Consider the following 21,022-nt stretch of genomic DNA (forward strand, 5'->3'; position numbering starts at 1 on the left):
CTGGGTCAAAATTCTGGGATTCCCCTCCTAAAGTTATTATGGGTCTTTTTTTAATTTTATACACTTGTGGGATTTGGGCATCGCTGGCTAACCACCATTTACTGCCTGTTCCTAATTTCCTTGAGAAAGTGGTGTTGACTTGCCATCTTGAACCGCTGAGTCCACCTCCTGTGGATTGACCTACAATGCCATTAGGGAGGGAATTCCAGGATTGTAAACCAGCGACAGTGAAGGAACATTGATATATTTCCAAGTCAGGATGGTGAGTAGCTTGGAGGGGAACTTGCAGGCGGTCATCTTCCTATATGTCTGCTGCCCTTGACCTTCTAGCCTTTGACCTGCTCTTGTAGCCACTGTATTTATGTACTAAGACGAGTTGAGTTTCTGGTCAATGATAACCCCCTGGATGTTGATAGTGGGTGATTCAGTAATGGTCACAGCATTGAATGTCAAGGGATAGTGGTTAGATTGCCTCTTATTGGTGATGATCATAGTCTGGCATTAGTGTGGCGCAAATGTTATTTGTCACTTGTCAACTCAACTCTGGATATTGTCCACATCTTGTTACATTTGGGCATGGACTGATTCAGTATCTGAGTAGTTTTGAATGGTGCTCAAGGTGGTTGGGCCTAGGACACTATCCTGAGAAACTCCTGCAGAGATGTCCTGCAGCTGAGATAACTCACCTCCAACAACCATGGCCATCTTCCTTGATGTCAAGTATGATTCTACCCACTGGAGAGTTGCCCCTGACACCCATTGATTCCAGTTTTGCTAGGACTTCTTGATGCCACACTCAGTAGATTGTAACCTTCATGTCAAGGGCTGTCACTCTCACCTCACCTTTGGAATTCAGCTGTTTTGTCCATGTTAGAACCAACGAGGTAAGGAGGTCTGGAGCTGAGTGGCCCTGGCAGAACCCAAACTGGAAGTCACTGAGTAGATTATTGCTGAGCAGGTGCTGCTTGATAGCACTGTTGATAACATCTTCCATCACTTTACTGATGATCGAGATGGGGCGGTAATTGGCCAGGTTGGATTTATCTTACTTTTTATGTAAAGGACATGCTTGGGCAAATTTCCACATTGTTGGGTAGATGCCAGTGTTGTAACTGTACTGGAAGAGCTTGGCTAGGGGAGCTGCAAATTCTGGAGCACAAACCTTCAGTACTGTTGCTGGAATGATAATGGATCTGTAGGCTTTGCAGAATCCAGTGTCACAGAGTCAGAGAATACTACAACATGGATCCATGCCAATCAAAATGTCCATCCACACTAACCCCATTTCCCAGCATTTGGCCCATACCTTCTAATCCTTTCCTTTCCATGTAATTGTCCAAATGCCTTCTAAGTGTTGTTAATGTACCTGTCTTAAACACTTCCACCGTCAAATCATTCCATATGCATACCATCCTCTATGTAAAATGTTACCTCTCAGGTTCCCTTTTATTCTTTCCATCTTATCTTAAACTGATACCCTCTAGTCCTCGATTCCCCAGCCCTGGGAAAAAGACTGAGTGCAATCATTCTATCAATGCCTTTCATAATCTTACATCTATTAGATCCCCCTCAGTCTCTTCTGCTGTAAAGAAAAAAGTCCAACTGGTCCAACCTCTCCTTATAACTCAGACCATTGAGTCCAGGCAATATCCTTGTGAATTTCTTCTGCACTCTTTCCAGTTTAATAACATCCAGTGTCTTCAATCATTTCTTGATACCACATGGAGTGAATCAAATTGACTGAAGACTGTGCTCAGGACCACAAGAGGAAGCCAAGATGGATCATTCACTTGGCACTTCTGGCTAAAGATTGCTGCTAAAGCTTCAGCCTTACCTTTAGTACTGATGTATTGGGCTCTTCCATCATTGAGGACGGGGATATTTGTGGAGCCTCCTCCTCCAGTGAGTCGGTTAATTGTCCATCACCTTTCACAGCTGGATGTTGCAGGACTGTGGAACTTAGATATGATCAGTTGGTTGTGAGACCACTTAGCACTTTCTATCACTTGATGTTTACGCTGTTTGGCATGCAAGTATTCCTGTTTGGTGGCTTCACCAGGTTGATATCTCATCTTCAGTATGACTGGTGTTGTTCCTGGCATGCCTTCCTGCAATCTCTATTGTACAGATTTGATCCCCGGGCTTGAAGATAGTGGTTCAGTAAGGGATATGAGAGGCCAAGCGGTTACAGATTGTGCCAGGTATAGTTCAGCTGCTGTTGATGGCCCACAGTGCCTCATGGATGCCTAGTCTTGCATTGCTGGATCTGTTTGAAGTCTGTCCCATTTAGCACAGTGACAGTGCCACACAACACAATGAATGTTATTCTCAATGTGAAGGCGAGACTTTGTCTCCACAAGGACTATGCAGTAGTTGCTCTTACTGATACTGTCATAGACAGATCCATCTGCAGCTGGCAGATTTGTAAAGATGAGGTCAAGTATATTTTTCGCTCTTGTTGATTCCCTTAATACTTGCCGCACACCAAGTCTGGCAGTTATGTCCTTTAGGACCCAAAAACTTGATCAGTAGTACTGCTGCTGAGCCACTTTTGATGGTGGACATTGAAATCCCCCACCCAGAGTACATTTTGTGCCCTTGCAATCCTCAGTGTTCCTCTAAGTGTTGTAGGTCTGCCTAAAATACGTGGACTGTAGCAGTTCAAGAAGGCAGTTCACCACCAACCTCTCAAGGGCGGCTAGGGATGGATGGGCAGTAAATGCTGGCCAAGCCAGAGACACTCACATTATACAAGTAAATTGTAAAAAAAAACGTACATTCTCTACATCAACTCTTTAGAAGACATCAATTGGGGAGAAACTTCAGATAATTAAGTGTGAAGCATTATGACATCGATTCTCAGTGATTAGTACTAACTCTAAAAATTCTGCCATCTGGATGTGGAAGCTTCTAATCATGAGTGCTTACAGTGAAGGTGTATTTCCAGTATAAAAGTACTATTGTACTCTACTCTCTGCCTTTTTCCACCCCATCTTATTCTGCAATCTTTCTGCCTGAGATCTCATATTTTATCTCCTTCTCATCACTGTCTGCCCCAACTCTTTTTTTTATTTAATTTCTTTCTTTTATTCTTCACTTTGTCTGTTTTGTCCTTTCACTTTGCCAACTCTTTTTTTTGTTGATTTTTGACTTCTGTCAGATTCACCTTTCACACCGTTTCTATTTTAATCCATCTCCTTACTCGCTTTCCTTAATCTGACTTCTTCCATTTGATTTTCTTCTATAGTAAATTTCCCCTGGAAAGTGAAGCTACCTTCCTGTGGAATGTCTCAGCAATTTACTTGCACATGCCAATAACCCCATACCCGCTACAAGCATGGGTCAATGAACTGAATGGCATCTTCCCGTTCCTATGTGAAAGAGGCCTCTTATTTATCCTCATCTAATGTGGCAGACTACAAATATGTCTTGCCCACTATTCTGGGACTGGGCTTAAGAGTCTGTAAAGTTTATGAAAAATCAAAGAGTTAAATAAGTCTCCCATTATCTTTCTCAGAACAGAAAAGAGAAGATCCTGACAAATAAAAGAATGCTTGTCCAATTTGAACATTCCACTTAAGAGGCAAGAGAGATAAATATAAGCATCATTCCAAACATTGTGCAAAATAATTATCAATGCTCCAGTACACTAGTAAGTCACGATCATTTAAGCATTTATATCTGTTGTTACTGTCATTGGAATCTTTTTAAAAAACTTAGAGATGCTGCCCTTTTCAAAATAAATCTGATTTCAGCCTATCTGTAGTCAGCAAATACAAATTTAGACATACACGATAAATGGAATAAAGCTATATAATATGTTAGTTATCTGATAATTATTTAAATAAAGATGTCATGGGCTGATTCTATCTGAAACTCATAATATATTGTTGCAAATTGTTTAGTTTGTGTGTGTGGAGTGTTCAGCAGTGCATATGGTGGAGAGATACTGATATTTATAGTGGCTTGTCTGCAGCATCTTTTACAGTGTTGCAGATGGCATAAAGAACCATGACATCTGATGAAATTGGACATGACAAGACAGGAGTTTTAAAAGTCATCTATATTTCTGACAAGATTACAATACAACGAACAACTTATTACAGATCAAAAAACCAACAGTAAAACTATCATTGTGACAGTATTTCAGTAAAGTGTTTTAAATTCTTTTGATAAGCCATCAAGCTTCTTTTATCAAGCAGGTCATCTGGGGCCATTTAGTCTTCTCTAAAGTATTGCACTATTCCAACTTAGTTCAGTTTTTGTGATTTATTTTGTCCCTCCTATTATAACAAAGAAATTGTTTTTGTAACCCACTATGCAGTTCAGCTTTGTTATGTCATGTCATTTGAGAGTCAAAACCTATTCTTTTTTCTTACTTATGTGATGGTGTTGCCTTCACCATCTTAGATAGCGTGTAACAGAAAGGTAACATCAGGTGATTTCAGAGATGGAGTAAACCAATAACATACAGGCAATAAATCTCAAGCAAGAATAAAAATGCCACTAGTGAAAGAAATATTTGCATGTCCACAGGATCTTATCAGACCTCCCAGAAACTTGCACCAAAAGCTGCAAGCATACTTGATTTGTTTAAAGGGCAATGTGCATGGGCAAAAAACAGCAGCTGTTTTGTTCATGACTGCACCCTATCAGCAGCAATGAAAAATGAAGAACCGGTTAATCTTCATTTGGATGGAGAAACACACATACAAAGTTTCAATCCAAAAGAAAATTGCTGCTCAGTGATCAGATGCCTTTTTGCTTATGATTTTATTTAAGGTTTCAATATTTTTTGCCTTGTTTTCAAGACTTACAGAAAAGCCATGGTTAAACATTGATGACTGTGACCATTAAATTAATTGAGAGGTTGTGTGAAGCTTGTCACAGGCTAACAATGGCTGATAATTTGAAATGACAGCAGCTACAACAAAATGAATACTTGTGATGGCTGTTCCTCCTGACAGCTGGGCCATAAATATTAAATCATAATAATAGTAGCTTGCATAGCAGTTGAAATTTCAATATATTATATGGGATAAAAGGCCAAATGCATTTGTTTTGTCAGTTTTATCGTAAGATTTGCTCCTATTTCATTTTCAATGTTCAGCTAGAAACAAAGCTGTTACAACTTTTTTCAGTGAGTTACTGCAATATTCCACAAATTCTGTGCTTTCCTATAAAATTTAGTAATGCTTAGGTGACATGGAATTATATGGAATAACCCAAGCTTCATTAGATCATAATCAGTCTTTTTGACAGTGCACAGAATTTTACAGAATAAATACAAAGCTGCGTCATCATATCATGACAACATTTTTCTTTCTTGAAAGAAAGAAAATCAACAACATCAAAAATTCAAAGGAACAAGGTTAGTTGATGGGAACCACAAATTCCAATTAAGAATATATTTTAAAATCACTAAGATCTAACTTTATTTTTTCTGTATCGAGTTCCACCCAGGAACAAAGACATTCATTTGAAAACTAAAACATGTTTGAATGTTGGGAAGCTATAACAGGGTTATTAATTGCACAATAGAGATATGCCACATTATGTAACTAACACATAAACTAAAATTACATTTTCGTCGATCCCATTTTGTGCTAGTTCATGCATCATAAATGAATTTGGCATTCTTATTGTTTGTATAGTGTAACTTTTACATTGTTCTTAGTTATAAATTATTTCTTGCTGTATTATTTCATGCATAGTGGAAGACCCTCTTATGCAATAGTGTTGATGTTATCTCTTGTGATTTAATTTTAGTTCATTTGGGGTTTAATAAATTTAACTAAATACATTATGCAAATATAATTTAAATGCCTTGAATACATTCTACTTGGTTAATTATAAAGTAGTTCTCTTCACATGTTGAACAATCTTTATGTGGTACCAGGAAAAAATGAAAATTCAAATAAATCACACGTAAATTACAGACAAAGATATGTATAATACAAGCTAATCAAAGGTAGTGAAGTACTTTTGGATTACCAACGACAAAGGAAGGGAAAAGGTTGAGACTCTGAAGGGAGATTACAGAGAGTTAGGCAGAAATTTAAAAAGGAGGTCCTCAAGAGTAGTAATATCTGGATTACTCCCAGTGCTACGAGCTAGTGAGGGCAAGAATAGGAGAATAGAGCAGATGAATGCATGGCTGAGGAGCTGGTGTATGGGAGATGGATTCACATTTTTGGATCATTGGAATCTCTTTTGGGGTAGAAGTGACCTGTACAAGAAGGACGGATTGCACCTAAATTGGAAGGGGACTAATATACTGGCAGGGAAATTTGCTAGAACTGCTTGGGAGGATTTAAACTAGTAAGGTGGGGGGGTGGAACCCAGGGAGATAGTGAGGAAAGAGATCGATCTGAGACAGGTACAGCTGAGAACAGAAGTGAGTCAAACAGCCAGGGCGGGCAGGGACAAAGTAGGACTAATAAATTAAACTGCATTTATTTCAATGCAAGCGGCCTAACAGGGAATGCAGATGAACTCAGGGCATGGTTAGGAACATAGGACTGGGATATCATAGCAATTACAGAAACATGGTTCAGGGATGAGCAGGATTGGCAGCTTAATGTTCCAGGATACAAATGCTATAGGAAAGATAGAAAGGGAGGCAAGAGAGGATGGGAAAATGGCATTTTTAATAAGGATAGCATTACAGCTGTGCTGAGGAAGGATATTCCCGGAAATACATCCATGGAAGTTATTTGGGTGGAACTGAGAAATAAGAAAGGGATGATCACCTTATTGGAATTGTATTATAGACCCCCTAATAGTTAGAGGGAAATTGAGAAACAAACTTGTAAGGAGATCTCAGCTATCTGTAAGAATAATAGGGTAGTTATGGTAGGGGATTTTAACTTTCCAAACATCAACTCGGACTGCCACAGTGTTAAAGGTTTAGATGGAGAGGAATTTCTTAAGTGTGTACAAGACAATTTTCTGATTCAGTATGTGGATGTACTGACTAAAGAAGGTGCAAAACCTGACCTACTCTTGGGAAATAAGGCAGGGCAGGTGACTGAGGTGTCAGTGAGGGAGCATTATGGGGCCAGTGACCATAATTCTATTTGTTTTAAATAGTGATGGAAAAGAATAGACCAGATCTAACAGTTGAAGTTCTAAATTGGAGAAATGCCAATTTTGACGGTATTAGGCAAGAACTTTCGAAAGCTGATTGGAGGCAGATGTTCGCAGGTAAAGGGACGGCTGGAAAATGGGAAGCCTTCAGAAATGAGATAACAAGAATCCAGAGAAAGTATATTCCTGTCAGGGTGAAAGGGAAGGCTGGTAGGTATAAGGAATGCTGGATAACTAAAGACATTGAGGGTTTGGTTAAGAAAAAGAAGGAAGCATATGTAAGGTATAGACAGGATAGATCGAGTGAATCCTTAGAAGAGTATAAAGAAAGTAGACGTATACTTAAGAGGGAAATCAGAAGGGCAAAACGGGGACAAGAGATAACTTTGGCAAATAGAATTAAGGAGAATCCAAAGGGTTTTTACAAATATATTAAGGACAAAAGGGTAACTCGGGAGAGAATAAGGCCCCTCAAAGATCAGCAAGGCAGCCTTTCTGTGGAGCCACAGAAAATGGCAGAGATACTAAATGAATATTTTGCCTCAGGATATTACTGTGGAAAAGGATATGGAAGATATAGACTGTAGGAAAATAGATGGTGACATCTTGCAAAATGTCCAGATTACAGAGGAGGAAGTGCTGGATGTCTTGAAATGGTTAAAAGTGGATAAATCCCCAAGACCTGATCAGGTGTACCCGAGAACTCTGTGGGAAGCTAGAGAAGTGATTGCTGTGCCTCTTGCTGAGATATTTGTATCATCAATAGTCGCAGGTGAGGTGCCGGAAGACTGGAGGTGGGCAAACGTGGTGCCACTGTTTCAGAAGGGCAGTAAAGACAAGCCAGGAAACTATAGACCGGTGAGCCTGACCTCGATGGTGGGCAAGTTGTTGGAGGGAATCCTGAGGGACAGGATGTACATGTATTGGGAAAGGCAAGGACAGATGCAGGATAGTCAACATGGCTTTGTGTGTGGGAAATCATGTCTCACAAACTTGATTGAGTTTTTTGAAGAAGTAACAAAGAAGATTGATGAGGGCAGAGCAGTAGATGTGATCTATATGGACTTCAGTAAGGCGTTCGACAAGGTTCCCCATGGGAGACTGATTAGTAAGGTTATATCTCATGAAATACAGGGAGAACTAGCCATTTGGATACAGAACTGGCTCAAAGGTAGAAGGCAGAGGGTGGTGGTGGAGGGTTGTTTTCAGACTGGAGGCCTGTGACCAGTGGAGTGCCACAAGGATCGGTGCTGGACCCTCTACTTTTTGTCATTTACATAAATGATTTGGATGCGAGCATAAGAGGTACAGTTAGTAAGTTTGCAGATGACACCAAAATTGGAGGTGTAGTGGACAGCGAAGAGGGTTACCTCAGATTACAACAGGATCTAGACCAGAAGGGCCAATGGGCTGAGAAGTGGCAGATGGAGTTTAATTCAGATAAATGCAAGATGCTGCATTTTGGGAAAGCAAATCTTAGCAGGACGTATACATTTATTGGTAAGGTCCTAGGGAGTGTTGCTGAACAAAGAGATCTTGGAGTGCAGATTCATAGCTCCTTGAAAGTGGAGTCCCAGGTAGATTGGATAGTGAAGAAGGTGTTTGGTATGCTTTCCTTTATTGGTCAGAGTATTGAGTACAGGAGTTGGGAGGTCATGTTGCGGCTGTACAGGACATTGGTTAGGCCACTGTTGGAATATTGCAATTCTGATCTCCTTCCTATTGGAAAGATGTTGTGAAACTTGAAAGGGTTCAGAAAAGATTTACAAGGATGTTGCCAGGGTTGGAGGATCTGAGCTATAGGGAGAGGCTGAACAGGCTGGGGCTGTTTTCCCTGGAGCGTTGGAGGCTGAGGGGTGACATTATAGAGGTTTACAAAATTATGAGGGGCATGGATAGGATAAATAGACAAATTCTTTTGCCTGGGATTGGGGAGTCCAGAACTAGAGGGCATAGGTTTAGGGTGAGAGGGGAAAGATATAAAAAAGACCTAAGGGGCAACTTTTTCACGCAGAGGGTGGTACATGTATGGAATGAGCTGCCAGAGGATGTGGTGGAGGCTTGTACAATTGCAACATTTAAGAGGCATTTGGATGGGTATATGAATAGGAAGGGTTTGGAGGGATATAGGCCGGGCGTGGCAGGTGGAACTAGATTTGGTTGGGATATCTGGTCGGCATGGACGGGTTCGACCGAAGGGTCTGTTTCCATGCTGTACATCTCTATGACTCGATGACTTTGTACTATCTCCCAAATAATTCTTTCTGAAGTACAATCCTATGAGCCTGACTGTTCTCATTGCTTAGACTTCCTTGCCTTAGGTTGATAATCAGCAGACAAAGTAAAACACCAAGTGAATGTACATATTAACAAATTTAAATTGTTCCTATGAAGTGTGTTGTTATAAGAAAAATGATCTCAGTTTAAGTAACAGACTGTCTGAAACCTGAATGAAATGAAGCGAAATTGTAGTTTATTTGTATGAGCTCTATTCCTTTATCCATGGATTTCCTCCATTCTGTGACCTGCCACATTGAGAAATAATTCAACATGATTCAAATACGACCACCTTTTGTGTTACTTTCAACATCAGAGCTATCAGAGTCACCACCAATTCCTCCAGGACAGTGTGGGATTGGCAATAAATATTGGCCAAACTGGCAGAGTTCATATCCCTGAATGAATAAAAAAAACTGACTGTTGTTGCGTGTTCTGCAGTAACCCAGTTTACAGCGTCAATATATAAGTCATTGTGATCATTCCTCCAAGAGGTTTGATCGTAAATTCTCAGCCAAACAATTTTCAAGAAAACTGAAAGGAATAAAATTGCTTTTGAACTGATTTTTTTTTAACAATTGTATCATATTTGTCTGCTGATTCACTTTTGTTTCTGTATAACTTTACTTCATTTAAGGTATTAGTTCAGTCAAAATTCTCAACAAGATAAGTCTTCAAGCCTGATTTCAGAACGTCAAGTTTATAATTTGGATTGAAATTTCAGTGTAGAACAGAGTAAATGTTGCATTGTCAGAGACATCAATTCCAGATCAGAAACTAAACTGTCTGCACTCTCGGGTAGACAAGAAAGATCTGAGGCATGATTTGAAAATGTGCCAAGCACGATCTCCTGAGTTTTGCGAGCTCATATTTCTCACCCAAATTAACACAGAGCACAGAAAAGTACAGCACAGAACAGGCCCTTAGACCCACAATGTTGTGCCGAGACTTAATCCTAATATAAAATAGAGTAACTTAAGCTCAACTCACTGCTATCCATGTACATGTCCAGCAGTCGCTTAAATGTCCCCAATGACTTTGCTTCCACCACCTCAGCTGGCAACACATTCGCACCCCTCTGTGTAAAGAACCTACCTCTGATGTCTCCTTTATACCTTCCTCCTAATATCTTCAAACTATGACTTCTCGTACCAGTCAATACTGCCTGGGGAAAAGTCTCTGGCTATTGACTCTATCTATTCCTCTCATTATTTTGTACACCTCAATCAGGTCTCCTCTCTTCCTCCTTCTCTCCAGAGAGAAAGGTTCAAGCTTATTCAACCTTTCTTCATGAGGCAAACCCCCCGCCCCCCCCAAGTCCAGGCAGCATCCTGGTAACTAATTAATTAATAGATTCTCAAAACAATCAACAGACTACCTAGCCATTTATCTCATATACTTTGGAGGACCTTGCTGACCATAAGTTGGCTTTTGTCCATAAGATTTTTAGATCAGAAGCAGGCAATTCAGTCCATCAAGTCTGCTCTGCCATTCAGATGGCTGATCTGATAATCCTGAATTCCACTCTCCTGCCATTTCCCCATAATCCTTGATTCCACTACTGATTAAAATCTACCTTAGCCTTGAATTTACTAAGTGACCCAGTCTTAGCAGCCCTCTGTGGTAAAGAATTCCACAGTGTCATTACCCTCTGAGAGAAGAAATTTGTTCACTTTCAATCTTAAATGTGCAAACCTTTATTCCAACATTCTGCCTTCTGGTCCTAGATTCTACCACAAGAAGAAACATTTTTTTCATATTTACCCTGTCAAGTCACCAATGTATGTTTCAGTAAGGTTGCATTTCATTTTGTATACTTCAACAAGTACAGGCCTAATCTATTCAATCTCTCTTCATAAGATAGTCTCTCCACACCTGGTATCAGCCTCGTAAACCTTCCCTCAACTACCTCTACTGTCAGTATATCTTTCTTTTGATAAGAGGCCCAAAAGTGTTCGCAGTATTCCAGTCTGACTAGTACCTTATATTTTTACAGCAAAACATCCCGAATGTTATACTCTACCCTGTTTGAAATAAAGGCAAACATTCCATTTGGCTGCCCTTTACCCACTGAAGTCGGTTCTTAGCTCTTTGTAGTCATGGATGTGCACTCTCAAATCCCTCTGTTCCATAGCTTTCTACAGTCATTCTCCACATAACTAATATTCTTCTTGCTAAAGTGCATAATCTCAACTTTTTCAATATTATATTCCATCTGCCAAGTTTTCATGCAGTTGTATGAAAATATCTATGTAACTCCACGAACTCTGTATCACCCTCACCACTTGCCTTCCCATCTATTTTTGTGTCATCTGTAAAACTGGCTATAATACATTCACTTTTCTCATCGACATCATTTATGTATAGTACAAATAATTGTGACCTCAGTACCGAACCCTGTGACACACCATTAGTTTCAGATTGCCATCCGAAAATGTTCCATCCCAACTCTCTTTTATTGATTAGCCAATCCTTTGTTCATGCTACTATACTGCCTCCTTTCCTTAGTAAATAAACTAATGTGTAGCAACTTATTAAGTGCTCTCTGAAAATCCCAATATATTACATCCATTACTTTCTGTTTATCTTCCTACTTGTTACCTCCTCAAAGATTTGTAGCAAATTCAATGCACCATTTCCCCTTCATGAAGTCATGCTGACTCTGTTAAATCACATTTTGTATTTTAAAATGCTCTGTTATTACATCCTTGATAATAGACTCTAACACTTTCACAACAACACAGAGTAAACTAACTGGCCCATATTTTCTTGCCTACATTATAATAGCAATTGTACTCTAAGTAGTACTTCATTGGGCATGAAACATTTTGCAATATCCTAAGACTGCAGAAGGAAGTATAAATATGGAAATGCCTCCTTTTCTTCATCTGAGCTATCTTTTCTGTCAATAAGGTACTTACTGTTACTGTAGACCAATAACAATTTGTAGCAACTGGGAAGAACACAATTGTAAAATAAAATGCTAATTTTTAGGCTGAGAGGTGTGTTATTTTATTTGCTTCAAGTACATGGTCAATTTCGAATTTATAAGAGATGTAAATTTGCTGATTGACGCTAATCTACCCTTCTGCTTAGGAGTTAAAAATATTGAGGAGAAACAAAAAATTATTTTTAGAATACCCACCATAAATATATACCCATAGATACTGCCTGTTGAACATTTCCTACAGTTTCTGTTTTTAGCCAACTAGAAAAAATGTTTAGCACCTAAAATAAAATTTGTCCATATGTGAAGTTGTCCATATGGTTAATCTTACATGAAACTTTGGAACTGGAAGCCTAAGTGGAAATCCCTGAGTGAGTCAATCCTGAGATAATTTTGGTTCATAGTACATTTATAACAAGGCCTGGTCTGCTCTCTCATGTGGATGCAAAATATCTCATGGCTCTGTATTAAAGAAGAACCAGAGTGTTTCTGACCTATATTTATCACTGAATCATCACTGAATCAAAAACAGATCATCTGGTCATTACTACATTACTGTTTGTGTAATCTTACTTTGAGCAATTTAGCTGCTGCATTTATACACTACTGTAACACATTTTGGAAAATCTTGAATTCAATGTGCTGCAATTTTTGTTTATAATACACATTTGTATAAATTCAACAAAGTTCAATTCAAAACATGTAACAATTTGATATTTTGAGAGCTATTTTGTTGTATGTCCCAAACACTATTTAGCATGCAGCAAGCTGGTTACCAGACATATGTTCAACATAAATACAGAGTGGGCAATAATAAATTATTTAAAAAATAATAAAAGAGCAGAGACAATTTCAGTGCCCTGGAACTATCTGGAGTTAATTATGTGGTTAAACAATGCAGTGTCTGAAAATAGATCCACATTAATGCATTAAAATTACTGAAGCCTGCGTGGAGATAGCTAGGTAGTTATTTTCTTTTCAACATTTTCAATTGCATTTGAAGGCATCCTTCCAATTGTTTATCTGCAAATGTATAGTTTTAAGATCACCTATTTAGACACAGTTACTTTATTCAGGTTTGAGTAAAGGCACTTTGAGACTTGGGGATCAAGTTGTATGAGCAAGGAATCATTTGTTGTGATGACATTTGAACTGAGTAAATCCTGTGAAATGCTTATTTGAAATGCCTACACCTGTGGCAGTATTAATACTTCTTGTTTCAGATAATAGTTCTCCAAGAGTTAATGTTGAACTTGAATGTTGAATATAGTGTTGAAGTCCTCTACATTGGGGAAGCAAAGCATAGACTAGGTGACCATTCGCAGAACACCTACATCCTGTCCACAAAGAAGACCCTGAGCTTCCGGTTGCCTGCCATTTCAACACATTGCTTGTTCCCTGGTCTACATCTCAGGCTTGTCTCAGGCTTGCTGCAATGATCCAGTGAAACTCAGCACAAGCTGAAAGAACAATACCTCATTTTCCACTTGGGAGCTCTACAGCTTTCTGGACACAATATCAAGTTCAACAATTTGAGGGTTTGAGGCACCTTCTCCCATTAACTTACCCCAGCCCTCATACGCCAGACCCTGTTATCACATGGTCTACTATTACACATTATTAGCCACAAATAGTCCACATTAGCATCTACTCATTCTCTTAGGCTGACCATCATCCACTCCTTTGTCTGTTCAACTGTTCTTCTCTCTCTCTCTCTTTGGGCTCTATTTCCAACTATCATTTACTCCTTACTCCATCCCCCACCCTTCCTTCTGCATAAAAAAAACTTTCCAAGCTACCATCAATGCAGGGGAAGGGTCACTGGACCCAAAATGTTAACTCAGATTTCTCTGCACAGATGCTTCCAGACTTTTAGAGATTTTCCAGTAATTTCTGCATTTGTTTCTGATTTCTAGCATCCTCAGTTCTTTCATTATTTTTACCTTAATACTGAAAGTGAATTAGCTCCACCCAAACTAATAATATCCTTGCATGGAGAAAGAGCTAGTCTTGTAGTCTTGTATGAGATCCCAATGGAGACAGATGTGACATACCTAGCTCCTAAATGTTGTTATTATACTTTACCAGTTAATGTGAATTGTACCTGTTGCTAATCATTCAGTAGACAATTGGAAAGTGAGGACTGCAGATGGAGATCACAGTCGAGATTGTGTAGCTGCGAAAGTACTGCAGGTCAGGCAGCATCCGAGGAGCAGGAGAATCGACATTTCGGGCATTAGCCCTTCATCAGGAATGAGGCTAGTTGGTCAGGGCTGAGAGATAAAAGAGAAGGGTGGGGTAGGTAGCTGAGAAAGCGATAGGTGGATGAAGGTGAGGGAAAAGGTGATAGATCAGAGGAGGGACTGTTAGACAGGTCCAGAGGGTGGTGCCGAGTAGTGGGACTGGGATAATGTGGGGCAAGGGGAAATGAAGAAACTGTTGAAATCCACATTTATCCCATGTGGTTGCAGGGTCCCAAGGCAGAATATGAGGCGTTTTTCCTCCAGGCGTCGGGTGGTAACGGTTTGGCAGTGGAGGAGGCCCAGGACCTGCATGTCCTTGACGGAGTGGAAGGGGGAGTTGAAATGTTCAGCCATGGGGAGTGGGGGTTGGTGGGTGCAGGTGTCCCAGAGATGTTCTCTGAAACGATCCACAAGAAGGCATCCTGTCTCCCCAATGTAGAGGAGATGTACATCGTCAAGGACATGCAGGTCCTGGGCCTCCTCCACTGCCAAACCATTACCACCCGACACCTGGAGGAAGAACACTTCATATTCTGCCTTGGGACCCTGCATCCACACAGGATAAATGTGGATTTCAACAGCTTCTTCATTTCCTTCCCCCCCACATTATCCCAGTCCCAAACCTCCAACTTGGCACCACCCTCCAGACCTGTCTATCACTCCCCCCTGACCTATCACCTTCTCTCTCACCTTCATCCACCTTTCGCTTTCTCAACTACACACCCTGCCCCCTCCCATTTATCTCTCAGCCCCGGCCCACTAGCTTCATTCCTGATGAAGGGCTAATGCCTGAAACATCAAATCTCCTGCTCCTTGGATGCTGCCCGACCAGCTGTGCTTTCCCAGCAACCCACTTACGATTCAGTAAACTATACCTTGTTATGTAAAGTGAGTATCCTCTCATGATAAAACTCTGTGGTTTATCCTACTTCACTGATAACTAGACAGGTCAATAGAGTCAGCATAGAAAGGAGGATTGTTTAAGAGTTTGAAACTGCAGAAAGGACAATTAGTGAATGTGAACTATCTCATCCACAAGCTTCCAGCAGTTGGTACCCAGAACCCAAAATGACAATACCCATTTACATTTAGAAACAACATGTAGCTAATCCCTAAAAAAATGTTCTGCAGCCTTACAGCAATAGTTGCTGTGACAGCCTTAGGTGCAGCAGTAAAGGGTGGCTTAGAAATGTGCCATGAGGATTCTTAGAGTTTTAGACATGCCAATTTCTGTGAATGTGTGGTCTATGGAGCAAGCCCTAGATGATTTTTCCCAGTATCCAACATGAATGACATTTGGAGCAATTAGCAAGTTGAATTTGCCATGAGGTGACAGTGGGGACTGCAGATGCTGGAGAGTCAGAGTTGATAAAGCATGGCACTGGAAAAGGCACAGCAAATCAGGTGTCTGAGGAACAAGAGAACCAACATTTCAGGCCATAAATCTGCCATGAGCTCACTTTGGTTTCCATGCTGAGTTTTCCCAACAGCAAGTTGGAATGGCAAGTTTCAAAACTTGTCGTGCATTGGCCCTAAACAAGGCATTTAACAAGCAATAATGAACCTCAATTGGATACTTGCCACTGCCTAGTGACAATCTCATCTTATCACATAAGAAAAGCATTTGAAATGCGACAAGATGATCTTGATGCTAAGATGGGCCTCGCTGAACATCTCACACAATTCTGCCTCACATTTCGCTATAGACCATTTCACTCAGATCTTGTCAAGTTTCTGCCCCATGTTTCAGATCTATAACTTTTTATCAGAAGTGACCTGATGAAAGATGATGGACCTGAAACATTGACTGTTTCTTCAGATATTAGGAAACATTAAGTATTTCCAACACTTTCTGCTTGTATTTTTGATTTTCAGAGGCTGCTGTTAATGTTATTTTGTAGAGCCACGAGTGAGTTCCTTTCAGGTTCAGTCATCTCTTCCCCAAAACCTGCAAAACAGCCACAGCTGTTCCCTTTCAATATCTAATGCTTAATGATCAGTGTAAACTACAGGCCTGAAGCAAATTTTCACTTTCAGAAAATTCCATAATAATCAAACAAAACAACATCTACTAAAAAACAAAGAAAAAGATCAAAAGGCAATTTTCTTATTCAGCACCTAATGAAATTGTATAAAGGAAACAGAGATTACTTTTGCACTTAATCATGAATAGTTCAGAAATAAATGGATTATTTCTTTCAGCCCATTATTTGGAAATAAATACCAGAAGCAGTCAACTAATGGAGAAGATGCTCGTGGAACAAGGTCAACTTCCCACACCCTAGGTTTTCTTTCCCAGTCACTTCTTGCATTTTTCCTCCATTTACAACTTTTGTGTCGAATAAATAACCATTCAGTAGGAATAAACATCTGCCATCTTGAAGACAGAACTGCCATTGGTACACAAGATAATCATGTGTACCTTCCTTTCATCTACCAGATTCTGTTTAATAGTCTTAAGATATTTTATCTTCAGTAGAAGGTGTTTACCATGTCTGAATCATCCTTACAAAGTCAGAGGTTTAAACGAAAGAATTCCATGAAGATTAGGAGACCTTTTGACAAGTAGTGACTTGGTGTACTGAATTGAATCAAGGGGTAAAATCCAATCCGAGTAAAGGTGCAAAATTGGTGTCAGTGGATTGGCTGCTTATTTTATGATGCTTGATTTATTTTCTTTGTAGAAAAATATTGCAAACTGAGCTGATCTCCTGCCACAGATTTGGTGCCCTTTCCAAAGGTGAATTTTGCTCCCATTGAGTGCACATGTTAATTTGGAAAGACTGATCTGTTCATCTTTACATATAAGTTCTGATATTCATGAATGCCTTAATTCATCTGTTTTGCTATTTCCTGGTGTGTCTAAGGTTTATAGTATAGTATTATTATTAATACATGGGAACTTGAGTTCTAAAGTGGAGGAAAAATGTATTTTAGTTTATCAGTTTTTTAAAAATCCAACTTGTCTTTTTATAAACAAAACATCAGAAATTCATCTGAATTGTGAATTCAAAACAGAATTTTCCAAACATTAATGCGATTTTCACTACTTGATAACTACTCAGGCATTTGCTGATTTGAGTTTTATGCACAGGCAGGAGTCGGGAAGAACACAGCAAGCCAAGCATCATCAGGCGGTGGAGAAGTCAATGTTTTGGGTGTAACCCTTCTTTATGACACCCATGGGGGGGAGAGAGAAAGATAGAGAGAGAGAGAGAAAGAGAAAGTCAGAGTCAGAGTGAAGGGGTCAGAAGCAAGTTCATACAAGAGCATAATAACAGAGATGTTACTATTGGCAGTCTCTAAGCAGTTAGGGTTGAGGAGAAGTCCTGAGATCTTTATGAAACAGTGAAAAGGAAGCTCCAGAAGTAGAAAGCTGTGGCAGTGTCAGACAGCTAGACATTCAGAAGGCAATTGATTAAATGAGTTTAGGGAACTCAGAATAAATAATAGGGAGCCGAGTTAGCAGTTTGTTTCAAGGGTCCCAGGGACAGTCATTAACAATAGAAAACCGTGTCTAGTGAATGCACACCAATTTGCCAAGAGGAGACCGATTACAGTCTGACCGCAGTTTTACCATGGAGATAGGGGTGACTCTTCACTGAGATTTGAGCATCTGTAAGGTTAGTGCTATGGTGAAAGGGATGACTCTTTCTTTCTGATATTTCTATGTAATATTGTTCCAATAGTTTTGTATAGTATGATATAGTTTGTGTCTTTTTTGGGTAACAGACTTTTATATCCTGTCAGAAGTACATTTGCAGTCTCCTTTGAATATGCAAGTAACTAGCATCCATGGTAAACAGGAAGAACAACTTTTGGCCTGTCCATAGAATTAAGCCAATTTTCACTCTAGGATCTGATTTGTCCAATGTTATGATCAATTGAAATTATACTACTCATCAAGAATATAGCTCCCCTCTTACTGGATGCTTCTTCTTAAATGCAAAAACTCTCAGACTTCAGGCTTAATTTAAGGTTATTTCATACAAAGCAAACAAAAGCTGTTTTGCTTTTGGCTGGAATGGTGGCTCATTGATTAGCATTGCTGTTTCACAGTGCCAGGGATATGGGTTCAATTCCCGCTTCATGCAATTGTCTGTGTGGAGTTTGCACATTCTCCCTCTCCCTGTGTCTGTGTCCTCTAGGTGCTCCAGTTTCCTCCCACAATCCAAAGATGTGCTGGCCAGGTGAATTGGCTATGATAAATTGACCATAGTGCTAGATGCATTAGTTAGGGGGTGGGTTACTCTTCGGAGGGTCAGTGCGGACTTGTTGGGCTGAAAGGCCTGTCTCCACACTCTACAGAATCTAACCTAAAAATAATGTAATCATTTCAGAGTATTATTTGAAAAAGAAATAAGTAGCCTAAAAAACGTTTAAATTATTACATTTCTAAATGCAATGAAATAATGGCACTGCAGCAGAGTTTTGGTACATGTATGGGATAATCAAAATTTTGGGGCTAGATGAATCTACTTAAGATTACTGGAAATAGTTTTAACTTTGGATAATATTAGATTAGCCACCAATTTACATCTTTCCCAAATATTCCTATGTATTAAAACTGAGGTGTTTCATGGGTGGCTGTTCCAATACCATTCACTTTATATTTAACGTGAAAAATCAATTTATACCATTAGCTCCAAGACATGATGAGCACTTATCCAAATTTCCCAGTTTAAAACAAAAAATTTTTAGCATGATGTCATAAAAGGAAAATTGTAAGGTCCTTTGTACTTTCATGAGTAAAGCATATTACTTATTGACATGGTTATAATATTTATTCCACTCATGCATATTATTATATAATCTATTTTGGCATTTATAATTTAGCCTACAAAGCTGACAGAATACTTTCAGAAGTTTAAGTGGAATATATTAAAAAGGCTATGATTAATACCTGGAAGAATAAGTCTTAACATATTGGATCAATACTGCTTCAGAAAAATGATGTGTTGGTGCCAGTGTTGAATCAAGGTGAACAAAGTCAGACGTCACACAACACCAGGTTATAGAACAACAGGTTTATTGGAAATCACAAGCTCCAAACGTTGTGAATGCAATTCATGCTTACTTTCTTCATATAATGTGCTTTTTAGTGGTAAAAGTTACAGATTACAAATTCTCTTGCAGTCTCCAGGTTTTCTTTCCAACAAGAACTGGATTGACCTCAGTTTACATCTTAGTTACTAGTTGCATTGTTAACGTTTCTCATGTTAAAATCACACAACACCAGGTTATAGTCCAACAGGTTTAATTGGAAGCACACTAGCTTTCGGAGCAACGCTCCTTCATCAGGCATCTCCGGCATCTCCGAATCATTTCTCATGTTTGTTCAGCTGCTTGATTCAACCTTCTTCTAACAGTGCTAGGAGTACAAAACACAATTGTGTTTATTCATAAAATTATCCCTGTTTCTCTTATTATAAACAAAGAGGTTTTTCATTCAGAAAACATGTTACAGTCAATTCATTTTGACACATTCATTTTTGATTTGTTTACATTGACACTTGAAGACTTGGGTTGTTTTCAAAACCAGTATAAAAGATTATTGCAACAGATCAGGTAGAAGTGAGATCGCTTGGGGTATTGACATATTGAAGAGATTATAGCAGATCTGTCTGATAATCTATTTGATTGAATCTCATTAATCTAGACAAGTGAAAAGCTATTTTGTTCTAAGTGTTCTTTAACCTTTGAATTAATAAAAGTTCAGTGCACTCTTTCCAGCATGTTTAGAGACATTCTTTTAGATAATGAAGTCTAGATTAGAGTGGTGCTGGAAAGGCATACCAGGTCAGGCAGCATCCAAGGTGCAGGAAAATCGACGTTTTGGGCAAAAGCCCTTTATCAGGAATGCAGGCAGGGAGCCTACAGGGTGGAGAGATAAATGGGGGGTGGGGAGCTGGGGAGAAGGTAGCAAAAAGTACAATAGGTGAATAGGGGTGGGGATGGAGGTGATAGGTCAGAAAGGAGGGTGGGGGAAGATAGCAAAGAGTACAACAGGGGATGGAGGTGAGGATGAAGGTGATAGGTCAGAGGTGAGGATGGAGATGATAGCTGGAAAGGAAGATAGACAGGTAGGACAGGTCATGGGGATGGTGCTGAACTGGAAGGCTGGAGCTGGGGTAAGGTGGGGGGAGGGGAAATGAGGAAACTGGTGAAGTCCACACTGATGCCCTGGGGTTGAAGTGTTCCGAGGTGGAAGATAAGGCGTTCTTCCTCCAGGCGTCGGGTGGTGAGGGAGTGGTGGTGGAGGAGGCCCAGGACCTCCATGTCCTCAGCAGAGTGAGAGGGGGAATTGAAATGTTGGGCCACAGTGCGGTGGCGTTGATTGGTGCGGGTGTCCCGGAGATGTTCCCTAAAGCACTCTGCGAGAAGGCGTCCAGTCTCCTCAATAAAGTGGAGACCGCATCGAGAGCAACAGATACAATAAATGACATTGTTGGATGTGCAAGTGAAA

General features: G+C 39.8%; 1 protein-coding gene across 1 annotated transcript in view; it reads left to right on the forward strand.

The window, feature by feature from the left end:
• LOC122563188 (LHFPL tetraspan subfamily member 5 protein-like) overlaps positions 1–21,022 on the forward strand; it is a 177,263-nt gene that overhangs the window by 18,771 nt on the left and 137,470 nt on the right. The window lies entirely within an intron of this gene.

This window comes from Chiloscyllium plagiosum, chromosome 26 (assembly GCF_004010195.1).
Source record: "Chiloscyllium plagiosum isolate BGI_BamShark_2017 chromosome 26, ASM401019v2, whole genome shotgun sequence".
Classification (NCBI taxonomy): Eukaryota; Metazoa; Chordata; class Chondrichthyes; order Orectolobiformes; family Hemiscylliidae; genus Chiloscyllium; species Chiloscyllium plagiosum.